The following is a 12,217-nucleotide window of genomic DNA, read 5'->3' as shown; positions in this document are numbered from 1 at the left end:
GGCTTTGCTCAAGGGCCCAGCAGTGGCAGCTTGGTGGTGGTGGTGGGATTTGAACCTGTGACCTTCCGATCCAAAGTCAAATGCCTTAACCACTGAGCTACCACCTCCCCACCACCACATTCCACCACCACATTCACTAAACAAGTTCCTGTAACCATTTTACACACATTTCAATAACTAGAAATATTCCCTCTCTAGACACGTTCAAATTAGGAAAGTGGAAAAACATTCGGACATAGCAGAGGTGTAACACTGACTGTAAAATCTACTTTCTTCTTAGAAGTTTTTAGTTTATAGGAACAAAAGTATTAGGACACCTGAAGTTTCCAGCCATGTTTTTTTTTACCAAAACATCACCACAAAGTTGGAAGCACACAATTGTCTTTGGATTCGCATGAAATTTTCCCTTCACCTAAACTTTTAGACCCAAACCTGTTTCAGCATGACACTGTGCACAAAACCAGCCCCATGAAGATATGGGTTGGACTGGAAGTTCTTGAGAGCCTGCTATAGAGCTCTGACCTCTATTGAATACCTTTGGGATGAATTGGAACGCACCCCAGGCCTTTTCACCATAACTACATTAGCACAAAATCTAGTAGGTCATCTTCCCAGAAGAGTGGACATAACTATAATAGCAAATGGGGACGAAATGAGGAAATGGATGTTCAAAAAGCACAACGATCTTATAGTCAGGTGTCCACAAACCTTTTGTGTATATACAGTACGTCAAAATCAACTTTCTTTAAACTGTCTACGAGTGTATTGTATATAAAAAAACAGGCTGTGTGAAAATATAAATGTAAATGTGTAACTTTCACAGTTCTTCAGTCTCAAATTAAGCCCATCTGCAGCGAGGCCGACGGACGATTTCCCTGGTTTAACACGCGCATCTGTAGAGTTTGGCAGCGTCGAGTATCTAATTACTGTATGTGTGACGTTAGGTTTGTAAGAACTTGATTGTAACTCAGACGGCGTTAAGTCTGTAATCATGAAAGCTACGTTCCATATGGCTTTAATCCTCATATTTACTGCCATGCGACTAACGTTGAATGACTGGCATTAAGTGGGTAAAGACACATCAAACACAGCAGCTTCGACTCGTAATGAAGTTTTCTCTTAAACAGAAAGACACAGTTATTCCTGCTTAAGGGTTTAAGGAACGATTCCGGCCTAAGTTTAAGCACTGAGACAAATCTGTCTAGAATGAGCGAAGGTTTAACGATAAATTGCGCATGTGCCCCTTGAAGTATTGAAAGAAAAAAAGAAAAAAAAAAAAGATCTGCACTTGCTGCTTATGCCGCTACCCCGTCTGAAGCAGACACACCTCCGAGAAAAGAACCGCAAAGTGCCTGTAATAGAGCAGAAATAAAGCCACAGTGTGGATATAGCAGCCCTCATGAGTCAGCAGCAAAGACTTGGACTTGCTCCCGGAACGACGAATGAGGCGTAGTAAAGGAGAGCTTGTATACTACTCTCAGGTCTGCTAGTTCAAGGTGCAGCATTCTGGGGCGAAATGCCTATAAATGTTTAAAAGCAAAAAAAAAAATTACTCAATTGTCAAGAGTGAGAAGTTATTCTGGACATCATTTAAACCTTATCTGGTGTTTCTGAGTGCCTAAGGAGCAGTTCATTAAGTTAATAGCACTTAAGTATCTCGTTCTAGATGACTTAAAGTCAAGCGCAGAACAGCAAGCCTGTTCCTATGTCTATATTTACCTGCTCCCTTGGTACGTATATTTGGATCAAGAAAGGGTCATTTGGAAATATTCATAAGCGCTTTCAGGAAAGCTGCATACACTTTCTGTGGTGGTTTTATTTTCCATCTGGCGTTTAGCAGGACTGAGAATAGCACAATCTAACACTTGCATTTATCTGTACTGTACCATTATATACACTATATGGACAAAAGTTTATAAACACCTGACCATAAGATTTGTGCTTTTTGTACATCCACATTTATTCCCCATTTGCTGTTATAATAACCTTCACTTTTCTAAAACTTTTCTAGATTTTGCTTGTGGAGATTTGTGTGAGATTCATTCAGCTACACGGATGTTAGTAAAGTCAGATACTGATGTAGGTGAGTTGAGGAGGCCTGGGATCTTCCAATCCAACCCATGTAAAGCTTATCTTCACGACGTTTTGTGCACAAAGGCATTGTGATGCTGAAACACTTTTGGGTCTCCGAGTTCAAGTGAAGGGAAAATGTCATGCTACAAAACTCAAACATATTCTGTACAATTGTGTGCATTCACGTTTGTGGTAACAGTTTGGAGAAAAACCTGACTGAAAAGGTGAAAAATCAGCTGCCCAGAAAAATCCCTTACACTGGGATAATTTGATCATTTCTATTGAGGTCTAAACTAAAAACTACAGACTTTTCTCTTGTGTGTGATCTCAATTTAAACAAATCTTTTATACAGTATGACTCTGGACTAATGAGTCCGGAGTCATATAGTCATATACAGTACTGCTAAAACTGGGGGAGTTGTAGCGCAGTCGTGAAGGCTTTGGGTTACTGATTTGAAGGTCGAGGGTTCAAGTCCCATTATCGCCAATTTGACACATTTGGGCCCTTGAGCAAGGCCCTTAACCTTAACCTGCTTCAAGGGCTCTGACCCCCAGCTTCCTAACATTGTTAAAAAAAATGTCTGACGAGTAAAAAAACATTCTCTAAGCAACTTTGGTACATCGTTCTGGATGAGTGTGTCTGCTAAAGTTGACTCAGAGAGCGAATTGTGAGAGTTTTTGTGTTTTTTTTGTGTTTGTGTTGATATTGCTGATTGTTACTGCGAAAAGCCCAATAGGTTTTGTAGAGACACTTTTTAGAGTCTTTTGATCCAAATCTTTCTAAGTTTCTGAGTGTGTAAATGAATCCTTTCTGTTTTGCATCATTTGTCCTTGGCTGGTCTTTTTGGAATACAATAAAAAGAAAAATTGCATAGGTAGACGTGTTGGTGGGAGTTTGATTCTGCTCAAATGAAATCAAGATTCAGCATCAATTTAAAAATCTAAACCAAGATTGCTTTTGATTGCTCTAATTCGCATTTTATTTCATACTTAAAATGTATGAATACAAATATCTAGCTAGTTGATTTTTTTCCAAAAGTATTCATGATCAGGAATCCTGATATTTCTTCAAGAATGTCTGATTAACTACCACTTTATCATTATCAGTATCAAATATATTTTCTCATATTTTCTCTTATTTTCTTTTATTTTTCATATTCTCTCATATTTTCTCATTTTTTTAATATAGTCCCTTTTATCTAATGCACACTTTTCTGAGTAGCAAATCAGGTTTATGTTTCACTGCAAGTTGTATTCTGTATATAACTATGTTTTGCCAAATAAAAAATCTTGAATCGTTTTGAATTTTGAAGGTCCTGCAAATGGAGTTCCAACCAGTTTCTTTGGATTCTTGAATTTTCCCTAAGAATCAAGCACATATCAAAAAATGGATTTGTGACTCCTAATTTCCTAGAGTATGATCGAGTGAAGTGAACCAATCAAACCAAAGTCAAGATTCTGAAGCTTTGCTACCTAGAAATGTACTTAAATAATCAGATAACAAGTACTCAGTTGCCTGTGAGCAGAGCTTCAGAGCTTGAGTGTATGAAGAAGCCTATTATTATAATAGGAAGATTTGTGTCTGGAAATTGCACCTCATAGACACGTTGCATTCAGTGTCTGAGGAATAAATGAAACAATTGCATGGTAGTTGCAACATCAAGTAGAAAACAATACAAGGCAGCCATGCAGTCAGCAGTAAAGCTGCAGAATATTTGTCTTGCATGTAACTCTCTCCAATGACGTGTTTGTCGCTGTGTTCTGTGACAGATGGTAAAGTGCAACTTGTAAAAACCTACTTTTTTACACCAGACATTACTTACCACACACCCTATTTGATTACATTCATCTCTTAAAACAAGGCAAAAATGCTTGCTTGGTGTTTGGTGATTCCTTGTTTTCATAGCAACACCCTACATCTGATCACCCTACACAACCACGCCCCATGTGGACTTTCACCCAGTCAAAATTCACCTGAAGTCATGCTTCCTCGCCAAAATGCACTGTTAAAATTAAGTCTGAACAACTTGCTGTGGTTGCACTGTGTTTTTTTTTTTTGTTCCAGTGGAACGTTATGCGCAAAGCAGACGAATTCATCCCAAATAGGATCCCCGGAGAAAACCCACATGGTTGCATAAACAAACCGAGAACTTCTAACAAAGTTTCTAATGTAGCATGTCGACAAGAAATCAGCAACTCGCTATGAGTCAGGGTGTTAATCACGGTTAGTTCGGCTTGGGTTCTTTCCAGGGTGATTTACACCCTACTTTTCCTGTCCTCCATTGCAAAGTCTTGCAATTTTGCCTACAGAGAAATGAAGAGAAAAAACTTTCATTGGCTGGTAAATCAGAACAGGCTAATAAGAATAAACTGTTTCTATGGTAACGGTAAAGCTGCTTTGAATTGGTACTGTTACTGCTAGTTGTCGAATCTACCTAATAACACTAGATCAGGTGACTTTTATAGGTGCACTTGTTTTGCTAAGCTAGCAATTATATTATGTGGTAGACACCCACTTATCCAGAGCGACTCACAATTTCAGGATTTATACACCTGACATCTTTGTGATACCAGGATTTGAACTCATGACCTAAGTTCACCATAAACATTGGTCTACCACTTCAATGTTACCATAGAAACAGTCTATTCTTAGCAGGCTTTTCTGGTTTACCTCAGAACACATCTGGAAAAAAACCTGACACCTAAATTACATACTACCTTATAAAGGTGGACGCTATTCTTACTCCAGATTTACATCCATGTTCAGTTTAGAATGTAGCTCTGACAGAAGAGAGGCTGCTCACCAGCAAAGGGTGTGATCTTGGTACTTTAGGCTTGTCATGATGAGGGTTTGGCTACTAAAAGCCCTCATTGTTCCTTCATGTGAATTTCCCTTTCTGTGTGTTAATAGTGTCATTGACGCCACCTGTGTCTCATTCCTGGCGTGTATTTAAAGCTACCTCTACGCTAATCCGGATCAATATGAAAACGGCGTTTTTATCTAAAAAAGCTTACACACTATCATTTTCAGTCGTTCGCCAAAAGTTGCTCGTCCTCACTGAACGTCTGAAAACGCTTAAGTTCCTGCACTGCGCATGAGCAAAATGTAAGATGCTTCGACCTGCCTCATTTTTGTCTCTTGCTTTTTTTAAAATGCGTTTTTCTAGAGCCTCTGTTTTCTACAATGAGAAAATAGCGTTTTTAAAAGTATCCACTTTGGAGAGCGTTTTCAATAAGCTACGTTTTTGTTGACTGAAAACGCCATAACAGTGTTGAGTAAAACGTTTTCAAACAAAAGCGTATTAGTGTGGACATGGCCTACGATGCTTTGGTGGTTTGTTGTGCTCTTGGCTTTCTAGTCTTATTCTTTCTAGGCCTTTTTCTTGCTTGATTGTTGACTGTGGATCTTTTTCTTCAAGGAAATATTTTACATAGTGATTTCTATTTGTTATATTTTGCTAGATATCTCAACAAAACTCCATGGATCACTTTCCCAGAGTTTTTATTTTTTAATTTGGATTTTTATGAATGTTTTTGGTTTGGATTATGGCTTTGAAAATTGAGTTTACCTCCATCTTTGGTTCAAGGATAGAGTGGCTGACTTTTATGCCACAGGCCTGAGTTTCCATCCTGGCCTTCACACTCTGCCATTCCAGTTTGGTTCACTGAATGTGAGTCCGTTGTAAAGCACATTATTTTGATCTAAAGTCTTGCCAAACATTTTGCGCATTCCAAGCCTTCTTATTCTCCTGTAATGTTTGTTCATTTGCCCATTCTCCTGGTTTTGGCCTTTGGATCATACTCTGGCTGGTTTGCGCTGTGATTTCCTGTTTTATAACCACAGCCTGCTTCATAACTGTCTTTTTTTTTTTTTAATGCTGATGCAGTATTTTGTATGAAAAAATATCTCTCGGTGTCTGAATTGTTATTATTATTTGTCACATACATTACAGCTTGCTCAGAAGCTGGGAGCAGCCATGATACAGCACCCCTGGAGCACAGAGAATTAAGGGCCTTGCTCAAGGGCCCAAGAGTTGCAGCTTAAAGCTGCAAGAGCTTGGTGCTTGAAACCCTAAATCCCGAGTTGCTGTTTTTTTGTCATTCAAAACTTTGTTTCAAATAAAATTCATGGTTTGATTCATGGTCCATGTCAAATTTCATCTGCAATGAATTCTTCTGCTTAACATTCCTGCAACCCCAAACAGGAAAAACAGAAAATCGGATTTAAACAATAAATGAATAAACAGATTATTGTCTAATTTCCAGGTTGATTCTTTTCCGTAATGATTAAATGTTATAGACCATTTCAATTCCTTATGAAATACACTTTATAGACAAAAGTTTGTGGATACCAGACCATAATATTGGTATGCGTTTTTGATCATCCCATTCCACATTTAGTCCTCATTTGTTCTGGGAAGGTGTTCCACTAGATTTTGGAGTATGCTTGTGGAGATCTGTGTGAGATTCATTCAGCCACAAGGGTGTTAGTAAAGTCGGCTACTGATGAAGGTGAGGTGAGAAGACCTGGGGTGCAATCAGCGTTTCAATTCAATAGGGCTGAGGTCAGTGCTCTTTAGTAGGCCACTCAAGATCTTCCTCTCCAGCCCATGTAAATCATATCTGTAGGGAGCTGAAACATGCTGGAACAGGTTTGGATCTCCTAGTTCAAGTTTGTGGTAACAGTTTGGGGAAAACCATGTATGGCTTGAGAATTCAGGCATCTCAGTACCTTTGTCTATATAGTGTATATCAACCGTTATTGAAATACTGTTATTGAAAAATGAATCCTCATTGGGAGAGCAGCTATTGAGAGGAAACATCTCATTCCTCTTGTTGTGAATGAAAAAGGGTGACACTGCTCACACTGTTCAGGAAGCCGGCAGGGCAGCTGTGTGTGTATATTTGGTGAGTAAGTGTGTCCACGCTGTGGCTTTACTCCACACGCTATTCTGCAGGAGCCTGCGGTCTCGTCCCACCCCCCTCGTGTCTGCCGTGGTTTGCGCTCTTGCACTCCCCTGGTGGTGTGTGTTTTCCCCAAAACCAAAGGTAAAGAAAGCCGTGGAAATGACAGTGTTGCCTCTGGGGCAAAAAATAGCCGTGTTTTTTGATCATTCTCACAGCTATTTGTGCACGTGTTTATTCCTTTCCGTCTATAGAATTAGTCGCTTTAGGCAAACCGGGAATTAAAGTACGGTTCTGTCTTTAAGAACCCATCCGCTAACTTGCCATTATCGCAAGCCAAGGGTCGTAAATTACGACCGTCCTCCAAGACTGCACGACCAAAAAATGCGTCATAGGAGACACACTGCAATCACGTGCGGCCGCTTTGTTAAAAATGGACGAGACACGCTTCATCCTATAGTTCCCATGCCCATCTTAATATAGTGATATGAGTGATATGGTGCCAGGGTTTGTCTTACGGCCCCAATGCTGTCTTTGATTTAATTATACACTTTTTTTTAGTTTGTGCTTTGAAGCAGGGATACACAAAAAGTGTGCATCAGATAAAAAGACATTTGTATCACAATGCATCATTTTTGAACATATTTGCACTGGTAAAACTCTATTTATTTATATATAATTATTAGTAGATGCACTATACTTTTATTATATACAACGTATACAATAATTTGTAACCATCTTTTAATATGTAAATTGATTTCTCCTTGCTAAATAGTTTCTCGAGCGCCTTCTCTCAGCACCACTTTTGCTACGTGAATATGACGTGCTACAACACTACGGAGACCGAGGCGTGTCCTGAGGGTCATGTAGAATGCAGATTAACATGGCAGCAGCAGAGCTGCATCTTCCTGGAGACTGAACAGGAAAAAAGCGTCTGGTTTGATTAAAATCTTTTATTTTTTTGCCCTACTAAGGCCTGTGAAAGGGCCATGCGTTAGAAGTTAGAAGATACTTAAGTAAATTAATGAATTACTGTCTGTCTAAACCAAAGAAATAAAACAAAAATAAAGAAATCTTTACCATATTAAATTGCATAACATCATATATTTTCTATTGCACCGTGTTGCATTGAATCGGGTTGTGTTGAATCGAATTGAACTCGGATTGCACTGCATCTTAGTAGGGGTGAATCTGCATTTTTTTCCTTTTTATTATTAAATTGAGCACCCTAATACTGTGTATGAAAATAAACTGGATTACCTTCAGTAGGTTGCAGTAGGTTTAAAGCTAGCTATATATCCAAACTACACACACACACACGCCTCTAAAACTAATATGCCCCACTGTTTGTACTGCACCTCATTGCGGTCCTCAGAAACACGACCAGTTCCATTTCAGGTCCCCCCTTTTTTCTGTCGTCTGGTATTAAAATAAATCAGAAACAAGCTTAGGAGTGAACACTTCACAATTTGTCTGCTTTATATATTTAGCAAAGCGAAGGTTCTTGTTTTTCCCATTGCTTCTGTCTGTGGCTTAGATATTTATAAAAATTAAAAAAAAGAAGCATGTCTGCTCCGCTACCATAATTTTGTTCTCGTTTCGCATCTTTCGTGTTTCCTCAAATGTTAAATGACCATCTGTGGAGACGCCTGTTAAAGATTCGAAGAAACTTCTTTAATTCACATCGATCTCTGTTGGAGGCGATGATGAGAGTAGGTTTGCAGGTCACGGAAGGTGAAGATGTTTTTATCAGGAGTGTGTTTACTCATGAACAAGAATGTTGCATTGGGTGTGGGTTTTTTTTAAGTTCATAATAATCTTAATTTTTACATTAATATTTCGTTAAATAGCAATAATTTATTGCAAAAGTCATAGATCAAGTTTATTTATTGTTATGCTTCCTGTTGTAGTCCTGTCTCGGCTTCTTGTTCTTTCTTCGGCCTCTTACCCATTGTGTTCACCTGTACTGTGTTAGCTTTCAATAGCTTTAATCTGTTAAAACCCTGTTTTATCTGTTGTGTTGTGTTTTATTTTTAGTGTGATTTATATATGATCAGAGACGTCAAACAAAATGGATAAGCGTCGATTTTCTTGCAGGACAATCACATATTGAATCAAATTAAAACTGATTTTTTTCTTGGGAACCCACAATCAAATGATAAATATCTAAAATGATGTGCAAACGTTACCACGACGCGAGACCGGCAGCGACTGTCCTAAACAAAATCACAGTGGCTTTTCATTTTCTCAGAGTGTTTGGAAATGCTTCCAGGCTCTTAGTCACTGTAGCCAGTGGTGCGTTTCCTGTGTGACTCAGTAAAAAGAAAAGAGGACCATTAGTGGCCTGGAGAAGAGCCTGCTGGATGGACAGACCTCAAAACGAGACAGGTGTGGTGAAGGGAAGGGGTGATTCTAACCCTAACCCTAACCCAGCCTTGATGAGTCTAATTGACATCCATCCAATCCAGCTCATCCACTGCATATAGTATACACTTCATATTGACTCTTGGTTGAATTCTCCTGTTACACAGTGCCATTACTTTTGTTGGCATTTTTTATTGGTCTTAAATTTGGCAGGATGGGGTTGGGTACAGGACAATGACAAACAAACAAACACGACAGTGGCATGAAGCCAAATCTATATGACAGGTGATCAGCACACACCAGCAAAGGGTGTGATCTTGGTACTTTAGGCTTGTCATGATGAGGGTTTGGCTACTAAAAGCCCTCATTGATCCTTCATGTGAATTTCCCTTTCTGTGTGTTAATTGTGTCATTGACGCCACCTGTGTCTCATTCCTGGCGTGTATTTAAAGCTACCTCTACGCTAATCCGGATCAATATGAAAACGGCGTTTTGGCATTCTGGTGTTTTGTTGGCATTTTTTATTGGTCTTAAATTTGGCAGGATGGGGTTGGGTACAGGACAATGACAAACAAACAAACACGACAGTGGCATGAAGCCGAATCTATATGACAGGTGATCAGCACTCAGGGCGCTTGTGATGCATTTTTTCACGTTCAGAATTCATTAATGAAATCTAAAGGATTGTAGGCAAGATTTTTCAACTTGACAGAATTCTTGACAATAATCCATGTATAACTGAATAAATGATTGTTCCGTGATTTTTAGAATAAAAATACTGATAATTGAACAATGGAAATTCTTGTGTAAATGTCACTTTGAATGAACTATGAATAAATATGTTAGTATACGTCTTAAAAAATGAGACCCAGTGATTGTCCAATCAGAAATCAGCACAGCCCCAGATAAATCAGTCTGAAGCCCAACTCCTCAGTCTCAGAAGAAAGAGTAGTTTTCTTTTATTTTCTACTGGAAATAAAAGTAATACTTAACTTTCTACTTTATCTTCTAAGCAAATCATCACAAAATCACAAAATTCATGTACAGGAAACATAATTGAGTAGTTTATTGAGAGTAATTGAGTTATTTTATTACGTGACTCTGACAGATGCTGCACAATGCAACTGATGAGGTTTTTTTGGTACAAATATTGACATTATTGTTACAATAAATATGGGAGTCACGTGACTGGAAAGTAGGAAAAACTGTAACAACACGGACCAGAAAATATAAAAGGTGAGCTACTCATTTTGTTTATTATAATTTGTCCTTAGCTTAATATATATTCATTATTGGAACTATATTTAAAGTTCATGTATGTAGACGTGTTGGGGGATCTGCTTATTGAACATGTAACATTTGATATTACTTCTGATCAAAGGAACGAACTGAACTAAATGACTCAAAAAAAGATTTGTTCATTCTGATGAAATCGATTCGAAGAACCAGGTCACTACAATGATCCGATCTTCACATCACTAATACTTACGATGTTCTACCATGTTCTAGACTGCATGCACATCTTAAAGATGCATCGTTTATCACAGAACTTTTTATCATTTGCTTAAATGGGTCCAAAGTGGACATTTCATCCTGCAAAAAAAGACCAATGCTGTTCGAATTTAAATTCCAGGTTTGGATGTTGGATTGGAAATATGGTGGATCACATTTGACATTGTGAAGCTTTTTAATGCTGCACGTTGCGTAATTAAACGAATAGAGAAAATTGATACATTTCCTTTTTTTGCGTGTTTGAAACTGTTTTTAATATTAAATCAAAAAAGAAATGATGACATTGATTCCTTTTTTTGTTTTTTTGAATTACAAAAAATACAACGAATACAACGATTGAAGGCAACATACACTGATCCACCACACACACACAAAAATCAGATACAGTGTTTAAAAAAAACCCTGAAGGAACCCTGAAAGATAAGCAGTAAAAAAATTCCTCTATGCTTATAATAGTTGCCGATCTGCTGGAGGAACAGATACTGTAAACAAACGAATACAGCCTCCATTCGGTTGGCAAAATAAGCTGTGTTTTAGTTTATTTGGTCCTTTAATACACTGGTCCGAATGATGCACAATAAAATGAAAACACCAGGGTTGGAATAAAAACCGCTAGTTAACGTTCATATTTGTGTACACTAAGAGCTGTTGCATAATTATTGAATCCGCATGGTCAGTAGAACATTCCTGGATGGCCGAGTTTGACAGATTTTTCTTTTTTTTATGGAATATAGAAAAGGTCAGAATACTGATGTGGCTTTCTATAATGACTCTACAGAAGAAATAAAACTAGCTAACATTACCACAGGCTACGCAACTCATCCCTGGACACCTGGGGAGACATTTTTGTGGGATTTTGAATTTATTTTGCTGTTTTATATTTATATTGCCGTTTTTGCACTTATAAAATGTGGACTGAGATATTATACATGTCTATAGTCTAGCTCATAATTTAGCTCAGGCAGTGTTTTCAGTGGCTTTGGGGAAGATTTTTCTCCACACAATGACCCATGGTATGCTGCATTTCTTTCTTTAAGTAAGTTCCATTAAACATTAAAAAAGGGAAACCCAGCAAACAAAATAATGAACAAATACACAGGAATTGCATGCGTTATTTTTGTGTAACAGCCTAGCTCTGCGATCGCAGTATATTCAGGGAAAATAGGCGTTAATTGTTAGGGCATGTGCAGCTTGGCATGGTCAATGGGCTGCAAAGGAAAACATACAAGTGCAGATTTTTTGTTCACCCCTTCAGCTTCAGCTCACTGCAGACAAAGGAAAGCTCGACATACCATCGAGTGTGCATTTATATAAACTTTTTGCAGCGTTAATTATTTTTTCTTCTTTTCGTTTTAGTAATTTT

General features: G+C 38.2%; 1 long non-coding RNA gene across 2 annotated transcripts; it reads left to right on the top strand.

Moving 5' to 3' along the window:
* The first annotated feature begins 5,052 nt into the window (after nucleotides 1-5,052).
* On the top strand, nucleotides 5,053-6,210 carry LOC124389716. Of its 2 annotated transcripts, XR_006926614.1 has the most exons (3): nucleotides 5,053-5,179; nucleotides 5,661-5,744; nucleotides 6,027-6,062. It is a non-coding gene; the product is annotated as an uncharacterized LOC124389716 (long non-coding RNA). The 2 variants fall into 2 exon arrangements; XR_006926613.1 differs by lacking the exon at nucleotides 5,661-5,744 and having other exon boundaries at nucleotides 6,027-6,210.
* Nucleotides 6,211-12,217: the final 6,007 nt, after the last annotated feature.

Source organism: Silurus meridionalis, chromosome 8, assembly GCF_014805685.1.
Source record: "Silurus meridionalis isolate SWU-2019-XX chromosome 8, ASM1480568v1, whole genome shotgun sequence".
In the NCBI taxonomy this organism is placed as follows: domain Eukaryota; kingdom Metazoa; phylum Chordata; class Actinopteri; order Siluriformes; family Siluridae; genus Silurus; species Silurus meridionalis.
Note: the sequence above shows the minus strand (reverse complement) of the source record. Positions and strands in the feature narration are given on the sequence as shown.